The sequence below is a fragment of the Bombina bombina genome, chromosome 2 (genome assembly GCF_027579735.1).
Source record: "Bombina bombina isolate aBomBom1 chromosome 2, aBomBom1.pri, whole genome shotgun sequence".
NCBI lineage: Eukaryota > Metazoa > Chordata > Amphibia > Anura > Bombinatoridae > Bombina > Bombina bombina.
Window position 1 is genome coordinate 773911871 of NC_069500.1, and position 19831 is coordinate 773931701.

A 19831-nucleotide genomic window follows, 5' to 3' on the forward strand; every position below is an offset into this window, starting at 1 on the left:
TACTCAGCGTACCTACTACAAGGTGTGGAGGACCTACTTATTCTGGTGTGAAGAGCGTGATTTTTCCTGGCAGAGTTAAGGTTGCCAGGATCTTTTCTCCAGGATGGGCTGGAGAAGGGCCTTTCTGCTAGTTCCCTGAGGGGACAGATTTCGGCCTTGTCGGTTTTATTGCAGAAGATACTGGCTGAACTTCCAGACGTGCAGTCCCTTGTTAAGGCTCTGATTAGGATCAGACTTGTGTTTAGATCTGGGGCTCCTCCTTGGAGCTTAAATCTTGTTCTTCAGGTTTTGCAACAGGTTCCGTTTGAGCCTCTGCATTCCGTTGACATTAAATTGTTATCTTGGAAGGTTCTCTTTTTATTGGCTATTGCCTCTGCACGCAGAGCTTCTGAGATCTCTGCTTTGCAATGTGAGCCCCCTTATCCGATTTTTCATGCAGATAAGGCAGTTTTTAGGTTTTCTTCCTAAGGTTGTGTCAGATTGCAACATCAATCAGGAGATTGTGGTTCCTTCCTTGTGTCCTAATCCTTCTTCATCGAAGGAACGCTTACTTCACAATTTGGATGTGGTTCGCGCCTTGAAGTTCTATCTTCAGGCTACTAAGGAGTTTAGACAATGTTTGTTGTCTATTCAGGGAAGCATAAGGGGCAGAAGGCTACTTCGACTTCCCTATGTTTTTGGTTAAGGATCGTCATCAGCTTAGCTTACGAGACAGCGGGACATCGTGCTCCTCAGAGTATAACGGCTCATTCCACTAGAGCAGTGGCTTCCTCTTGGGACCAGATTTGTAAGGCGACTACCTGGTCCTCCTTACATACTTTTTCAAAATTTTAGATGTTTGATGTTTTTGCTTCGGCTGAAGCAGCTTTCGGGAGAAAAGTTTTGCAGGCTGTGGTGCCCTCAGAAAAGGGTCCTCTTCTTCCTTTTTGTTCCTTTACCGTTATTCATTCAGTGTCCTCTACAGCTGGGTATAGTTTTTCCAACAGTAAGGAATGAAGCCGTGGACTTTCCCTATCTTAGGAAGGAAAACATAATTTATGCTTACCAGATAAATTCCTTTCCTTCCGAATAGGGAGAGTCCACGGCCCCCGCACGTTTCTTCTTGTCTATGGTCGGTCGCCAATTATTTATTTTATTCTTCTGGCACCATTTATACCCTAATGTTTCTCCTACTTTTCCTTGTTCCCTCGGCATAATGACTGGGGTAATGAGGAAGTAGGAGGGATATTTAAGCCTTTGGTTGGGATGTCTTTGCCTCCTCCTGGTGGCCAGGTGTTGTATTATTTCCCAACAGTAAAGAATGAAGCCGTTAACTCTCCCTATCCGGAAGGAAAGGAATTTATCTGGTAAGCATAAATGATGTGTTTTTTTGTAAAATATATATCTATACCTATATATCTATATGAATATTTAGGTATAGATATATATACAGGCATACCTCATTTTATTGTGCTTTGCTTTATTCAATTTTTCCAATATATATACACATATAAACAGATAAATACACAAGAATACACATATATACACATTATATATACACACCACCAGCAAAATTATTACAACTTGCTGAAGGCTCAGATGATGGTTAGCATGTTTATCAATAAAGTATTTTTTAACTAAAGTATGTACATTGTTTTTAAACATAATTCGATTGCACACTTAATAGACTACAGCACATAAGTCTATTAAAACATAACTTTTATATGCACTGGGAAACTAAAAGAATTGTGTGACTTGTTTATGGCCATATTTGCTTTATTGCTGTGGTCTGGGACCGAAACCGCAATGTCTCTTAGGAACACCTCTACAAATATATATATATATAGATAGATAGATAGATAGATAGATAGATAGATAGATACAGTATATATATATATATATATATATATATATATATATATATGTATGTATATATATATATATATATATATATATATATACATATATTTAAAAATACAAAGAAAATTTTCTTCTAAGCGAAGAACATTGGAATGTAAATCATTTTCAGTACAAACACATTAAAACACATTAAATATTGAAATTGATTAAAAATGATTTTTCAACTTTAAGGTATTTAACTGGAAAGGGCTCCAAAGTGTTTAAATAAATAAATGTATATATGTATATATATATATTTATGTATATACATATATAAACACATAAATACACATTTATATACCTATATGCACACATAAACACACCCATACACACATATATAAAGAAAACAAGAAGAGAAGGCACTCCAATGGCATAATAACTTAGAGTATAGGCCCCTCAAGCGATGGGTCCCCCTTATATGCATGATACTCACAAAGTTGTAGCACTTATCATAAAGTGCAAATAGTGTAGTCTGGGTCTTCAAGAACTCCCCAGCTAGCTCACCTCAATTCACCAAGATTAGCCACAAGTGTATATGAAATCCCACAGTGAACACAAATCACCATCCAGGATAACAATATGGCTAAAAGCATCCCAAGTTAATACTTGTAAGTATATTTATTACAAATGTGCAAAATACAGTTCAAATATTTGCCTGACAGGTTTTGCAAGATGCTTCCTCAAACAGCACAATATAATAAAAACAATAGTGACAGTATACATATATATATATTTAAATATATATATATACACAAATTAGCATAATAAATAATACATCCTTTTTAAAGAATGCATGTGGTATACAATTAACATCGGTGTAACTTAACCTTTATATGCATATAACTATTACAAATATTCAATATATAATATAAATATTCAAATACTTGGGTATGTTGTTATACCCTAATCTATCTTTTGGCCTCCACATAGAAAATCTGGCATCTAAACTTTATCCAAAACTAGGTGCCCTGTACAGAAAAAAATCTTGCCTCAGCCCTACAGTGAAAGAAAAGATTGTACAGCAAATGCTGATGCCTATCATGGATTATAGGGACGTAGTATACGCACCTGCACCGCAAACTCACCTTAATAAACTTAATACACTGTATAACTCGTTCTGCCGCTTTGTGCTACAATGTAACTACAGGACCCACTATTGTGACATGCTAAAAGAACTAAACTGGCTGTCACTGGAATCCAGACGCACCCTCCATCTTTCCTGGCTTGTGTTTAAGAGCCTTTCTGGGAAGCTCCCACACTACCTGAGCAGAATGCTCTCCCCGGCTATTCCCACCTCCTATAACCTCCGATCCAATAACAGCACATTATTTAGCTTGCCTCAATACAAAAAGAAAGCAGCTCAATCCTCCTTTTCCTACAAAGCCCCACAGTTATGGAATGACCTCCCGCACACTTTCAAACCTTCCCCAAGCCTAATATCCTTTAAGAGATCCCTCTCTACATATCTCAAAACAGAATGCACCTGTCATGGTTGATTATATATTTCCTACCTGTTCTATGTTAAATGTTTGCATATATTGTGTATTATTATTGTTTTTGTATTTTATTGTACCCTATTGTATCAATTGCAATGTTTTGTGATCCCAGGACATAATTGAAAACGAGAGAAATCTCAATGTATCCTTCCTGGTAAAATATTTTATAAATAAATAAAATATTAAGGATATGTATTCAAGCATCATACATTAATGTTATGGGATCCCTCTTACTGAGGTCCGATAACTCTGTGGTTCGTTGATGGTGACATAATTATCGCCCCGTTACCGCGATTTGAAAACACACCAATCAGAGTATGAAGCGTTATTATGATGAATATCGATCAGGCAAATACACTCCTATACATCACCTTCAATTTCCACTTCGGACTAAAATCGTAGAAAACGTAAGTGCTCGCAGAGTCACATGACGGTATAATCATGTGACTATGAACTGACCTCATCATACAACCCAAATTATAAGGAGAGAAACCAATACAGAAAAGTTAAAGGGCCATTATACCCAAATGTTGAAAAACTTGAAAGTGATGCAGCATAGCTGTAAAAAGCTGACAAGAAAATATCACCTGAACATCTATATGTAAAAAAATATTATTTTTTATCTTAAAATGTCCTAAGTATTCACACTCCATTGTAAAGGACTTTAAGCAGCAAATCAATATGCCTGTCCCGGGACTTGCAAGGGAGCGTGCCTCGTGCACACTCATGTTATTTGCCTATTCTGTTTAAGGAAGTTTTCTATGAAATCTCATGAGATCATAGAAAAAAAGAGTTCATGACCTCAGTACTGCTGATGCGGATTGGCTGCTGTTCATTTCTTCCTTCTTTTTTTTTTTTACCTGCAGCTGGGCAGTTCCTGAAAAATAACTTTTTACACAGCACTTACTCTGGTGAGCTGAGAAAATTTTGAGGTAAAATATCTTCCTTTTTTACATAGAGATGTTCAGGTGATATTTCTCTTGTAAGGTGTATCCAGTCCACGGATCATCCATTACTTGTGGGATATTCTCCTTCCCAACAGGAAGTTGCAAGAGGATCACCCACAGCAGAGCTGCTATATAGCTCCTCCCCTAACTGCCATATCCAGTCATTCTCTTGCAACTCTCAACAAGCATGGAGGTAGTAAGAGGAAAGTGGTGTAATGTAGCTGTTATCTTGCTTCAATCAAAAGTTTGTTATTTTTAAATGGTACCGGAGTTGTACTATTTTGTCCCAGGCAGAAAAATAGAAGAATCTGCCTGTGATTTCTATGATCTTAGCAGGTTGTAACTAAGATCCATTGCTGTTCTCACACATGACTGAAGAGAGAGGTAACTTCAGCGGGGGAATGGCGTGCAGGTTATCCTGCTATGAGGTATGTGCAGTTAAGATTTTTTCTAGAAGATGTGAATGCTAGAAAATGCTGCTGATACCAAATTTATGTAAGGTAAGCCTGAATACAGTGATTTAATAGCGACTGGTATCATGCTTACTTTCTGAGGTAATACTCTTTTATATTTACAATATAAAACGTTTGCTGGCATGTTTAAACGTTTTTATATATACTTTGGTGATAAAACTTTATTGGGGCCTAGTTTTTTCCACATGGCTGGCTTAAATTTGCCTAGAAACAGTTTCCTGAGGCTTTCCACTGTGTTACTATGAGTGGGAGGGGCCTAATTTAGCGCTTTTTTGCGCAGTAACTTTTACAGACTGAGACATCCAGCTTCCTCCAGGAGTCTCCTGAATGCTATAGGACATCTCTAAAGGGCTCTTAGGCTTTCCAAAATCGTTTGTTGGGGAAGGTAGGCCCACAGCAAGGCTGTGGCAGTTGGTGTGACTGTTAAAAAACGTTTATATCGTTTTTTTTATCTGTTTTTTGAACTAAGGGGTTAATCATCCATTTGCAAGTGGGTGCAATGCTCTGTTAGCTTATTATACACACTGTAAAAATGTCGTTTGATTTACTGCCTTTTTTCACTGTTTTTCAAATTCTGACAAAATTTGTTTCTCTTAAAGGCACAGTACCGTTTCTTATATTTGCTTGTTAACTTGATTTAAAGTGTTTTCCAAGCTTGCTAGTCTCATTGCTAGTCTGTACAAACATGTCTGACATAGAGGAAACTCCTTGTTCATTATGTTTAAAAGCCATGAAGGAACCCCCTCTTAGAATGTGTACCAAATGTACTATTTCACTTTAAGCAATAAAGATCATATTCTGTCTTTAAAAAATTTATCACCAGAGGAATCTGACGAGGGGGAAGTTATGCCGACTAACTCTCCCCACGTGTCAGATCCTTTGACTGCCGCTCAAGGGACTCACGCTCAAATGGCGCCAAGTACATCCAGGGTGCCCATAGCGTTTACGTTACAAGACATGGCGGCAGTCATGGATAATACACTGTCAGCGGTATTAGCCAGACTACCTGAATTTAGAGGAAAGCGAGATAGCTCTGGAGTTAGATGAAATACAGAGCATACTGACGCTTTAAGAGCTATGTCTGATACTGCCTCACAATATGCAGAAGCTGAAGAAGGAGAGCTTCTTTCTGTGGGTGATGTTTCTGACTCAGGGAAGATGATGCAACCTGATTCTGATATTTCTACATTTAAATTTAAGCTTGAACACCTCCGCGTGTTACTCAGGGAGGTTTTAGCTGCTCTGAATGACTGTGATACAATTGCAGTGCCAGAGAAATTGTGTAGACTGGATAAATACTATGCAGTGCCCGTGTGCACTGATGTTTTTCCAATACCTAAAAGGTTTACAGAAATTATTACTAAGGAATGGGATAGACCAGGTGTGCCGTTCTCTCCCCCTCCTATTTTTAGAAAAATGTTTCTAATAGACGCCACCACACGGGACTTATGGCAGACAGTTCCTAAGGTGGAGGGAGCAGTTTCTACTCTAGCAAAGCGTACTACTATCCCTGTCGAGGACATTTGTGCTTTCTTAGATCCAATGGATAAAAAGTTAGAGGGTTACCTTAACAAAATGTTTATTTAACAAGGTTTTATCCTACAGCCCCTTGCATGCATTGCTCCTGTCACTGCTGCTGCTGTGTTCTGGTTTGAGTCTCTGCAAGAGGCTTTACAGGTAGCGACTCCATTGGATGACATACTTGACAAGCTTAGAGCACTTAAGCTAGCCAATTCTTTTGTTTCTGATGCCATTGTTCATTTGACTAAACTAACGGCTAAGAATTCTGGTTTTGCTATCCAGGCGCGCAGAGCGCTATGGCTTAAATCATGGTCAGCTGACGTTACTTCAAAATCTAAGCTGCTTAACATTCCCTTCAAGGGGCAGACCCTATTCGGGCCTGATTTGAAGGAGATTATTGCTGATATCACTGGAGGAAAAGGTCATGCCCTTCCTCAGGATAGGTCCAAATCAAGGGCCAAACAGTCTAATTTTCGTGCCTTTCGAAACTTCAAGGCAAGTGCGGCATCAACTTCCTCTAATGCAAAACAAGAGGGAACTTTTGCTCAGTCCAAGACGGTCTGGAGACCTAACCAGGCCTGGAACAAAGGTAAGCAGGCAAAAAGGCCTGCTGCTGCCTCTAAGACAGCATGAAGGAACGGCCCCCTACCTGGTAACGGATCTAGTAGGGGGCACACTTTCGCTCTTCGCCCAGGCGTGGGCAAGAGATGTCCAGGATCCCTGGGCGTTGGAAATTATATCCCAGGGATATCTTTTGGACTTCAAGGCTTCCCCCCCAAAAGGGAGATTTCACCTTTCACAATTATCTGCAAACCAGATAAAGAGAGAGGCATTCTTACACTGTGTACAAGACCTCCTAGTTATGGGAGTGATCCATCCAGTTCCAAAGCAGGAACAGGGACAGGGATTTTACTCAAATCTGTTTGTGGTTCCCAAAAAAGAGGGAACCTTCAGACCAATTTTGGATCTAAAGATCTTAAACAAATTCCTCAAAGTTCCATCATACAAGATGGAGAATATTCGTACCATCCTACCTATGATCCAGGAGGGTCAATACATGACTACAGTGGATTTAAAGGATGCTTATCTTCACATTCCGGTACACAAAGATCATCATCGGTTTCTCAGGTTTGCCTTCCTAGACAGGCATTACCAGTTTGTAGCTCTTCCCTTTGGGTTAGCTACAGCCCCAAGAATTTTTACGAAGGTTCTGGGGTCGCTTCTGGCGGTCATAAGGCCGCGGGGCATAGCAGTGGCCCCTTATTTAGACGACATCCTGATTCAGGCGTCAAACTTCCAAATTGCCAAGTCTCATACGGACATAGTGTTGGCATTTCTGAGGTCGCATGGGTGGAAGGTGAACGAGGAAAAGAGTTCTCTATTCCCCCTCACAAGAGTTTCCTTCCTAGGGACTCTGATAGATTCTGTAGAAATTAAAATTTACCTGACGGAGTCCAGGTTATCAAAACTTCTAAATTCCTGACGTGTTCTTTATTCCATTCCTCGCCCTTCGGTGGCTCAGTGCATGGAAGTAATCGGCTTAATGGTAGCAGCAATGGACATAGTGCCGTTTGCACGCCTACATCTCAGACCGCTGCAACTCTGCATGCTCAGTCAGTGGAATGGGGATTACACAGTTTTGTCCCCTCTACTAAATCTGGATCAAGAGACCAGGGATTCTCTTCTCTGGTGGCTATCTCGGGTCCATCTGTCCAAAGGTATGACCTTTCGCAGGCCAGATTGGACAATTGTAACGACAAATGCCAGCCTTCTAGGTTGGGGTGCAGTCTGGAACTCCCTGAAGGCTCAGGGATCGTGGACTCAGGAGGAGTCACTCCTTCCAATAAATATTCTGGAACTGAGAGCGATATTCAATGCTCTTCAGGCTTGACCTCAGTTAGCAACTCTGAGGTTCATCAGATTTCAGTCGGACAACATCACGACTGTGGCTTACATCAACCATCAAGGGGGAACAAGGAATTTCCTAGCGATGTTAGAAGTCTCAAAGATAATTCGCTGGGCAGAGATTCACTCTTGCCACCTATCAGCTATCCATATCCCAGGTGTAGAGAACTGGGAGGCGGATTTTCTAAGTCGTCAGACTTTTCATCCGGGGGAGTGGGAACTCCATCCGGAGGTGTTTGCACAATTGATTCATTGTTGGGGCAAACCAGAACTGGATCTCATGGCGTCTCGCCAGAACGCCAAGCTTCCCTGTTACGGATCCAGGTCCAGGGACCCCAAGACAACGATAATAGATGCTCTAGCAGCGCCTTGATCCTTCAACCTGGCTTATGTGTTTCCACCATTTCCTCTGCTCCCTCGTCTGATTGCCAAAATCAAGCAGGAGAGAGCATCGGTGATCTTGATAGAGCATGCGTGGCCACGCAGGACTTGGTATGCAGATCTGGTGGACATGTCATCCTTTCCACCATGGACTCTGCCGCTGAGACAGGACCTTCTACTTCAAGGCCCTTAAACCATCCAAATCTAATTTTTCTGAGGCTGACTGCCTGGTGATTGAACGCTTGATTTTATCAAAGCGTGGTTTCTCCGAGTCAGTCATTGATACCTTAATTCAGGCACGAAAGCCTGTCACCATTAAGATCTATCATAAGATATGGCGTAAATATATTTATTGGTGTGAATCCAAGGGCTACTCATGGAGTAAGGTCAGGATTCCCAGGATATTATCTTTTCTCCAAGAAAGATTGGAGAAAGGATTGTCAGCTAGTTCCTTAAATGGACAGATTTCTGCACTATCTATTCTTTTGCACAAGCGTCTGGCGGATATCCCAGACGTTCAGGCATTTTGTCAGGCTTTAGTTAGAATCAAGCCTGTGTTTAAACCTGTTGCTCCACCTTGGAGCTTAAATTTGGTTCTTAAAGTTCTTCAGGGGGTTCCGTTTGAACCTCTTCATTCCATAGATATCAAACTTTTATCTTGGAAAGTTCTTTTTTTGGTAGCTATTTCCTCGGCTCGTAGAGTTTCCGAGTTATCTGCCTTACAATGTGATTCTCCTTATCTGATCTTCCATGCAGATAAGGTAGTTCTGCGTACCAAACCTGGGTTTTTACCTAAGGTGGTATCTAATAAGAATATCAATCAGGAGATTGTTGTTCCGTCTTTGTGTCCTAATCCTTCTTCAAAGAAGGAACGTCTATTACACAATCTGGACGTGGTTCGTGCTTTAAAGTTTTACTTACAAGCTACTAAAGATTTTCGTCAAACATCTGCTTTGTTTGTTGTCTACTCTGGACAGAGGAGAGGTCAAAAGGCTTCGGCAACCTCTCTTTCTTTTTGGCTAAGAAGCATAATCCGCTTAGCCTATGAGACTGCTGACCAGCAGCCTCCAGAAAGCATTATAGCTCATTCTACTAGAGCTGTGGCTTCCACATGGGCCTTTAAAAATGAGGCTTCTGTTGAACAGATTTGCAAGGCGGCGACTTGGTCTTCGCTTCATACTTTTTCAAATTCTACAAATTTGATATTTTTGCTTCTTCGGAGGCTATTTTTGGGAGAAAGGTTTTACAGGCAGTGGTACCTTCCGTTTAAGTACCTGCCTTGTCCCTCCCTTCATCCGTGTACTTTAGCTTTGGTATTGGTATCCCACAAGTAATGGATGATCCGTGGACTGGATACACCTTACAAGAGAAAACATAATTTATGCTTACCTGATAAATTTATTTCTCTTGTGGTGTATCCAGTCCACGGCCCGCCCTGTCATTTTAAGGCAGGTATTTTTTTATTTTATACTACAGTCACAACTGCACCCTATGGTTTCTCCTTTCTCTGCTTGTTTTCGGTCGAATGACTGGATATGGCAGTTAGGAGAGGAGCTATATAGCAGCTCTGCTGTGGGTGATCCTCTTGCAACTTCCTGTTGGGAAGGAGAATATCCCACAAGTAATGGATGATCCGTGGACTGGATACACCACAAGACAAATAAATTTATCAGGTAAGCATAAATTATGTTTTTCCTGTAAGCTTTTTACAGTTATGCCTCATCACTTCCAAGTGATTTAGCATATAATTATTATGTCCCTTTAATACTCAATACTCCAAGTGTATAGAAACAGTGACACCTAGTGGATTGTTGGGGAACTACTATCCACAAAAAGCTAAAACTCAATGGATGTAGACACCGTATATAAAACCCAATAGAAGTATAAAAGTAACTATAACTACATAATGTGAAAAATAAATATCTCACTATCCACCTAATGGGGACTAGAGATAAACCAATGTCCTATTACAATTCATACATGTGAAATAACCCCTATCCATAAAAGGATAGTGAATATATCTAATCTAATATAAGTGATATATTGTTATTACCTTAAACAATAATGATGATTGAGTGTATAATATAAATACATACAAAACAAATGGATACAAAAATAACAATACACAAACTATATATAAAGTGATACTGTGTATACAAATATTACATATGGAAACCTTACTAACTATCACATAAACCTTACTAACTGTCACATCCTTAAATGAAAGTAGCCAAGTCAAGATTTTCATTCAATCCCTCTGGAGAAAGAGATTTTAATTTCCAGATCCAGAATGTTTCTCTTTGTCTTATACAAGTAAAACAATTATAAAGATTAGATGGGAGGATAAATTCAATTGGTTTAATTTTATAAATACCCTTTTTACCTTGATGTTTGCACATACTATGTAAAGATACGCTATGTATAGGGAATTTATTTTGAATATTTCTTCAAATGTGCCCCCCATCGCTTTCTAATTAATCTGCTCGTGCGACCACAGTACTACAATCTACATCTACAGTCCACTAGGTATATTACATAACAACTACCGCAGCTCATTCTAGATTAACTTGGGAATGATTCACCAGTTATATTAGATTTAAATTCTACACATTTGTCATCAACAAAGGGAAACATCCCCCATCTGGGATCTGCATTTAAAAACACCCTTAGATACTCCTATGAAAAATTGTATATCATTCATGCTTGTACTCCTACTACATTTTTTCATTTTAGTGGTGACAACCTTACTAGGTTCGCCTAAGGAGTGGCGCCTCTGTAATCTTCTGAAATCCTCTGAAACACTGGTGACAGTGGGACTGAGTATTTATATTGTATTTTCATACACACATATAATGCATACAATATAGCCCTTTCTAATCAAACACCATATAGATTTTAACCCTTTTAAAAATGTATTAATATATATATGAATATTTTTATTAGAAACTGTAAATATGAGTGTAACACTATTAGTGTAACTACTATTTTAATGTACAAATTCTGTTTGCGCTCGTGCACACCCTGTTTACTTTTAACTTGAAATACATATGCAAGTTAACACAGTCGCAATATTGAGCGCCACTTAAAATCTATTCTAGCCCAATATCATCACTCACTTTTATGCCTGTTTTCTGTCCCTCCCTTTTTTTAATTTCCTTATTATGTTTCCATTTCAGTTCTATACCGTCCTGCTTTTTTTTCTAGTATCTACTTTACTCAGTTATCTCTAGCTGTCCTTTATCAGTCTCAGTGAATTCTATATTATTGTACTTTACACAGTTCCTTTCACTTTATGTTCCTTCAATGCAGTAATATTAGGTTTATTTACAACTGATTACAGAGCAAAAAATGAAATAATATTCAGACTGTCTCACCAATGCCTCAGATTTTTTTTGTCCTGTCATTTTGGATACAATTGCATGTCGGACTCATCTAGTTGTTTTTTTTTTTCTTTCTTTTGGAATATTTTCATATATGAACCAAATTATAGCAAGCTGTTGGATTGCAAGGGCCCGGTCATTGTTAGTTTTATTTTGCTCTGACTCTAAAATTGCTATCTTAAAAGTTTTTGTATTCTCTACACAAATTGGTGCATAGCCCCTTTGTAATCTAATCCTGCTGGAAGGAAAAACTAATCTATACTGTATTTTCTTATTCTTTTCTATAAATTAATGGCACATCTAGGTAAAAATTAAGCTTCAAATTTACTTCCAGCATCAACTGTGGTAGCAATTAGCGCTCAGAAAATTAACCAGAGATCAGATCTCTGGTTAATTTTCCAACAGTACCTCTATTGGCCCCAAAATTAAAATTTTTATATTATTTTTGTATTTTTTTTGTTTTTTTTTAAATGTAGCATTTTTTTTATAGAAACAACTGCATGAAGCAGTTTTTAGGGGTTAAAAGTGACAGGTGTGTGGTCTATAGGGAACTTTGTGTTCCTAAGCATATACTTGTGGGGTCATTAGTCCTATAATTACAAGTTCTAAATAATTAGAGCATGTCATTTTTGCATTAAAAAGTCCCTTTAAATTTCTTTGTAACCTTTTTTAAAAGGTTACATATGTGAAAACTAAAATGTCTGTAATAAAAGAGATTTTAAAGCACCGTTTCTCAAAGCTACCACAGGGAGGGTACTGATACTAAAGAGCCTTTAAAACTTCTTACCAAACTTGCTTCATCTTAAGGAAATATTACATTTTTTTAAAGCTTTGAAATGTTATTGCTAATAAACCAAATGTTTATTTTGAAAGTATGGATGTTTTGATTTAAAAAAAAAACAAACAACATCATCAGTTGATTTTTTTATATAAAAGTTTGTGTTTTTTTAACAGTTGGGACATTATATCAAACAGCAAAATGTTGAGCATTCTTATAAGAAAAACAAATGAGAATACACTGTATGGCCAAAAGTATGTGGACTCACTTATGAGTTTTTTTAGCATTCCAAAACCATGGGCATTAATATGTAATCCCCCCATCACCACCTTTGCAGCCAACACTCTTCTGTGAATGCTTTCCACAAGATTCCAGAGTTTGTCTGTTGGAATTTGTGACCAGACAAAATAACATTTTTGAGGTCAGGTGCTGATGTTAGATGGGAAGGTCTGGCTCACAGTTCATTCCAAATGTGTTCAATGGGGTTGAGATTTGGGCTTTGTGCAAGCCACTTGAGTTTCTCCACACCAGACTCATCAAACCATGTCTTCATGGACCTTGCTTTTTGCACATGGCAGAGTCATGCTGGAACAGGAAAGGGCCTTCCCCAAACTTGCCACAAAGTTGGAAGCACCCAATTCTATAAAATGTCTTTGTATCTTGTAGCATTAAGATGACTGTTCACTGGAACTAAGAGGCCTAGCCCAGACCTTAGAAAAATGCCCTCCTCCACCAAACTTTTCAGTAGGCACTATGCATTCTGGTAGGTAGTATTCTCCTGGCAGGCACCACACCCAGAATCTCCCATCAGACTTCCAGATAGTGAAGCGTGATTCATCACCTTTGATAACACATTTCCACAATGACAGTGTTCTTTACCCCACTCCAGCCGATGCTTGGCATTGTGCATGTTGATGAGGCTTTTGTTGATGTTTTTTTCAGAGGTAGTATGTGGCTTGCTAACTGTTGCACACGAGCGATATATGCTTTTTTGCACGTAATGGAAATAGCACTCTTATTACAAGTTGAAAGTAAATTTGTTTGCAAGAGCATAATCACATTTTACATTCCTGAGGTTAGCACAACTGAAAACCTTGCGTAAAGGGTAGTGCGTTAAAAAAAAGTTGCACTAAACACAACATAAATACATTGAAAATTACAGTTACACTTATATAAACACTATCTTTAAAAAATATTCATATAAATATTTTTAAAAAAGTTTTAAGGGTTAAAACTTTCTTGTTACCTCCTCACATTGCCATTTACAAGATTTTTCCAGACTGGCTGCCATCTTATGGAACTCTCTGCCTCGCTCCACAAGACTCTCCCCTAGTTTTAAAAGCTTCAAGTGCTCCCTGAAGACTCTACTATTCAGGGATGTATAAAACCTACACTAACCTTCCTATCTCCACTGCTATCTCCTTAAACCCCATAGTAAGCCTATGAGCCCAGCTGTTTGTAGTTCACCTTCATAAGAGCCGACTACAACAGTGCAACTCTCGGCAGGGCCCTCTCCCCCCATTTGATTCCTGTAATTGTTTTATATACCCCCTATGTTCATAGCGCGGCAGAACCTGTTAGCGCTCTACAAATACCTGATGATAATAATAATATAAAAAAATAATAATATGGTATATGACAAGGTTTTTGACTGCTAAGGGTTAAATTGTATACATTTATTTCTAAATACGTATGTGTATGTTTGCACATATACAGTATATGTATATATTTGTGTAGACACTGGGGCCGAATTATTATTGTCTGGTGGACATGATACGCTGTTGATTTTTATGCAAATAGCACTGACTTCACCTACAGAAAGAGGTAGATTAAAATTGATATTAAACTGCTGGGCTATTGCTTTTCCTCTTGTTGCTGCAACGTTTTTCCTATTTTAACCCCTGAAAAGTTGTCTGATGATGAAGGTCTACCTCTTTGTACTGAGGCTGTCATCTTGGAGCACAGATATTCTCACATATTGTCACAGAAGCTGTGTATATCAGTACATGTCTATGTGGTTGTCAATTTTTTGACACCTGTATAAAGTGCTTCAGGTTAGAATTGCATGATAGAGAGCATGAGGTTTACATTTTTGCAGTGGCTGCATTGCTCTATATTATTGCTGGTTGCCTTTTAAATATATTTTTAATAACTGTAAAGCTGTGTAAAAAATGTAAAGTTCACACAACGGGCTCGATCTATCAAGCCTCTCTCTCCCCTTCGGAAGAGACCGCTGTTTCCCTGCCCTGTTCTCCACCTCTTAAGAGGACAATTTCAATCTCCCGGTCTTTTCCTACCAGGGAGATTGACAGCTCCTGCCCACGTGTAATTGGCTGGGGGCAGGGTTGCACACGAGCGCACAGGAGCACTCATGTGCAATGGTAAATGCCATAGGAGAAGCCAGACGTAGAGTGGTGAATATGTACAACACTATCTACCCGTGGATGATAAATTGAGCCCAATGTATCATACGCACTGACCCCAAACAAATTATACTGATGTAAAAAAAAACACAACATCACTGATCTGTGAGTGTACACTGCTTTTGTCACAGGCTGTGAGAATATCTAAGGTCTATGTTGGTGACGCACAGTATGAAGAGGCGGAGCTTCAGTATCTGGCATCTTTAAACTGTTAAAACAAGAGAACTGATTTGAAAAGAGCTGCAGGAACAAGATGACAATAACATACCGCTAGATTTAGAGTTCTGCGTTAGCCGTCAAAACCAGCGTTAGGGGCTCCTAAGGCTGGTTTTGGCCGCCCGCTGGTATTTAGAGTCAGTCATGAAAGGGTCTAACGCTCACTTTGCAGCCGCGACTTTTCCATACCGCAGATCCCCCTACGCCATTTGCGTATCCTATCTTTTCAATGGGATCTTTCTAACGCTGGTATTTAGAGTCTTGGCTGAAGTGAGCGTTAGAAATCTAACGACAAGACTCCAGCCGCAGAGAAAAGCCAGGAGTTAAGAGCTTTCTGGGCTAACGCCGGTTCATAAAGCTCTTAACTACTGTTCTCTAAAGTACACTAACACCCATAAACTACCTATGTACCCCTAAACCGAGGCCCCCCCCACATCGCCGCCACTCTATTACATTTTTTTAACCCCTAATCTGCCGACCGCACACCGCCGCAACCTACGTTATCCCTATGTACCCCTAATCTGCTGCCCCTAACACCGCCGACCCCTATATTATATTTATTAACCCCTAATCTGCCCCCCCCCAACGTCGCCGCCACCTACCTACAATTATTAACCCCTAATCTGCCGACCAGACCTCACCGCTACTATAATAAAGTTATTAACCCCTAATCCGCCTCACTCCCGCCTCAATAACCCTATAATAAATAGTATTAACCCCTAATCTGCCCTCCCTAACACCTAACTTCAAGTATTAACCCCTAATCTGCCGACCGGACCTCACCGCTACTCTATTAAATTTATTAACCCCCCTAAGTTAAATATAATTTTTATCTAACAAAATAAATTAACTCTTATTAAATAAATTAATCCTAATTAAAGCTAAATACTTACCTGTAAAATAAACCCTAATATAGCTACAATATAAATTATAATTATATTATAGCTATTTTAGGATTAATATTTATTTTACAGGCAACTTTGTATTTATTTTAACCATGTACAATAGCTATTAAATAGTTAAGAACTATTTAATAGCTACCTAGTTAAAATAATTACAAAATTACCTGTAAAATAAATCCTAACCTAAGTTACAATTAAACCTAACACTACACTAGCAATAAATTAATGAAAGGCCCTTTTAAGGGCTGGTAAGGTAAAAGAGCTTTTCTATTTGTATTTTAGAATAGGGTAGGGCATTTTTTTATTTTGGGGGGCTTTGTTATTTTATTAGGGGGCTTAGAGTAGGTGTAATTAGCTTAAAATTGTTGTAATCTTTTTCTAATGTTTGTAAATAATTTTTTTATTTTTTGTAACTTAGTTCTTTTTTTATTTTTTGTACTTTAGTTAGTTTATTTAATTGTATTTATTTGTAGGTATTTTATCTAATTAATTTATTGATAGTGTAGTGTTAGGTTTAATTGTAGATAATTGTAGGTATTTTATTTCATTAATTTATTGATAGTATAGTGTTAGGTTTAATTGTAACTTAGGTTAGGATTTATTTTACAGGTAATTTTGTAATTATTTTAACTAGGTAGCTATTAAATAGTTATTAACTATTTAATAGCTATTGTACCTGGTTAAAATAAATACAAAGTTGCCTGTAAAATAAATATTAATCCTAAAATAGCTACAATGTAATTATAATTTATATTGTAGCTATATTAGGGTTTATTTTACAGGTAAGTATTTAGCTTTAATTAGGATTAATTTATTTAATAAGAGTTAATTTATTTCATTAGATAAAAATTATATTTAACTTAGGGGGGGTTAGTGTTAGGGTTAGACTTAGTTTTAGGGGTTAATAAATTTAATAGAGTAGCGGTGAGGTCCGGTCGGCAGATTAGGGGTTAATACTTGAAGTTAGGTGTCAGCGGTGTTAGGGAGGGCAGATTAGGGGTTAATACTATTTATTATAGGGTTATTGAGGCGGGAGTGAGGCGGATTAGGGGTTAATAACTTTATTATAGTAGCGGTGAGGTCCGGTCGGCAGATTAGGAGTTAATAAGTGTAGTTAGGTGGCGGCGACGTTGGGGGCGGCAGATTAGGGGTCAATAAATATAATATAGGGGTCGGCGGTGTTAGGGGCAGCAGATTAGGGGTACATAGGGATAACGTAGGTTGCAGCGGTGTACGGAGCGGCAGATTAGGGGTTAATAATAAAATGCTGGGGTCAGCGATAGCAGGGGCGGCAGATTAGGGGTTAATAAGTGTAAGGTTAGGGGTGTTTAGACTCGGGGTACATGTTAGGGTGTTAGGTGCAGACTTAGGAAGTGTTTCCCAATAGGAAACAAAGGGGCTGTGTTAGGAGCTGAACGCTGTTTTTTGCAGGTGTTAGGTTTTTTTTCAGCCCAAACTGCCCCATTGTTTCCTATGGGGGAATCGTGCACGAGCACGTTTTTGAAGCTGGCCGCGTACATAAGCACCGCTGGTATTTAGAGTTGCAGTGGCGGTAAATATGCTCTACGCTCCCTTTTTGGAGCCTAACGCAGCCCTTCTGTGAACTCTAAATACCAGCGGTATTTAAAAGGTGCGGGAGAAAAAAAGCACGCGTAGCTAACGCACCCCTTTGGCCACAGAACTCTAAATCTAGCGGATAGTGAGTAGTTACTATTCTTTTGTAGTTGTGCGCAGCAGTTTAAAGGGAGATTAAACACATTTTTTTTTCTTTCATGATTCAGATAGAGAATAACATTTAAAACAACTTTCTAATGTACTTCTGTTACCTAATTTGCTTCATTCTCTTGATATTCTGTCCTGAAAGAATATCTAGATAGGCCCAGTAGCTGCTAATTGGTGGCTGCACGTAGATGCCTCATGTGTTTGGCTCACCCATGTGCTTTGCTATTTCTTTAACAAAGGATATCTTAAGAATGAGGCAAGTTAGATAATAGAAGTAAATTGGAATGTTGTTTAAAATTGTATTCTCTATCTGAATCATGAAAGAAAATTTTGGGTTTAATGTCCCTTAAAGTGGATGTAAAGTCACTGATAGCCGACAATCATAACTGCTGTATCATCCAAAAATAGCATAAGTTTAAGTCATGATTTTTTAAAATACATAATATTATATCGATTTATATACTTAGATAATTCCAAACGTCTTGCGTTCTCCCTCCGCCCGCCATTTTGTTCCGCGTTTATAACTTTGATTGACACTTCCCTAAACTAATAATTTGCCGTACCCCGTGGCGTCCAGCCCCTTTTTAATAACGTCACTCATGAATTTATGCGCATGCGTCTTTTATATGCGCATGCGTAAATCAACTTCAGCTGGATTTCGAAGCGCTGCGCGTTCACGCTTGAGGCATGCGCATATAAAGCCGCAGCCACAACCAGACTACTATGTTGCTTTGAGAACATACCCGCTCGCTACGCATGCGCACAAAAATTAGCTGTCACGATCGCGAGTACACCCTTATTTATAAACGCATGCGCAATTGCCGAAGTATATCTTAAACGCATGCGCATAGACGGCAACAAATTTGAAACGCATGCGCACAAAAAGGAGCAATCGTGAGCGCGCATTGCTAATACGTCATAGAGCGGGTGGGACCGCTCTAGACGTTATGCAAGGAAAAGAAGGGAAGTTATGGATGGGAGGAGCTCGGAATCAAAACGGAGCTAAGTTACAAACTTGAATATAATGTTAAATTTTAGATATTTGAAGCAAATAACTATGCAGTATTAATAAAATAGTAAAAAAGAATCGATTTTTATTGTCAATATGTAAAAAATTTACATTCACTTTAAATGTCCCTTCAGTGACTTCTACACAGAGCTCAGTAAGACTGACTGTGACATTCTAAAGCTGATTGATTGGAGATTCAATGATTTTTTTTTTTGTTATTGTTAAACTAACTTGGTCTTTTAAAGGCACATTAAGTTAAAATTAAACTTATCCATTTACTTCAACTTAATCGTTCTTGCTGAAATGTGTACCTTGATAGACCCAGAATCAGCTGTGCAGTACTGGGGACTAGCTTGCGATTGGTGGCTACACACATATGCCTCTTGCCATTGGTTCACCAGATGTGTTCAGTAGAACACCGCTACTCCAGAGCAGACGTTAACCCTTTGCAGGAAATGCTATAACACATTAGAGCATTCTCTTTATGCACTTTTATGTTCCTATAACTGTTAGATGTTACAAAAAGTTCTTCTAATGTAGCTATTTGTTTTCTGAAGCTTCTTTCTGTACATTTCCTTTTTTATAATTTATCTAAACTAGATCTGAAGGATCTAATAGGGCAGTGATGGCAAACCTTGGCACTCAAGATGTTTCAGAACTACATTTCCCATGATGCCTAGGCACTCTGAAGTCCAGTTAAGCATCATGGGAAATGTGGTTCTGAAAACTACATTTCCCATGATGCCTAGGCACTCTGAAGTACAGTTAATCATCATGGGAAATGTGGTTCTGAAATATCT

General features: G+C 38.6%; 1 protein-coding gene across 2 annotated transcripts in view; it reads left to right on the plus strand.

The window, feature by feature from the left end:
• Positions 1-19831, plus strand: part of ANO8 (anoctamin 8) — a 308265-nt gene that overhangs the window by 196979 nt on the left and 91455 nt on the right. The gene's annotated exons all lie outside the window — the stretch shown is intronic.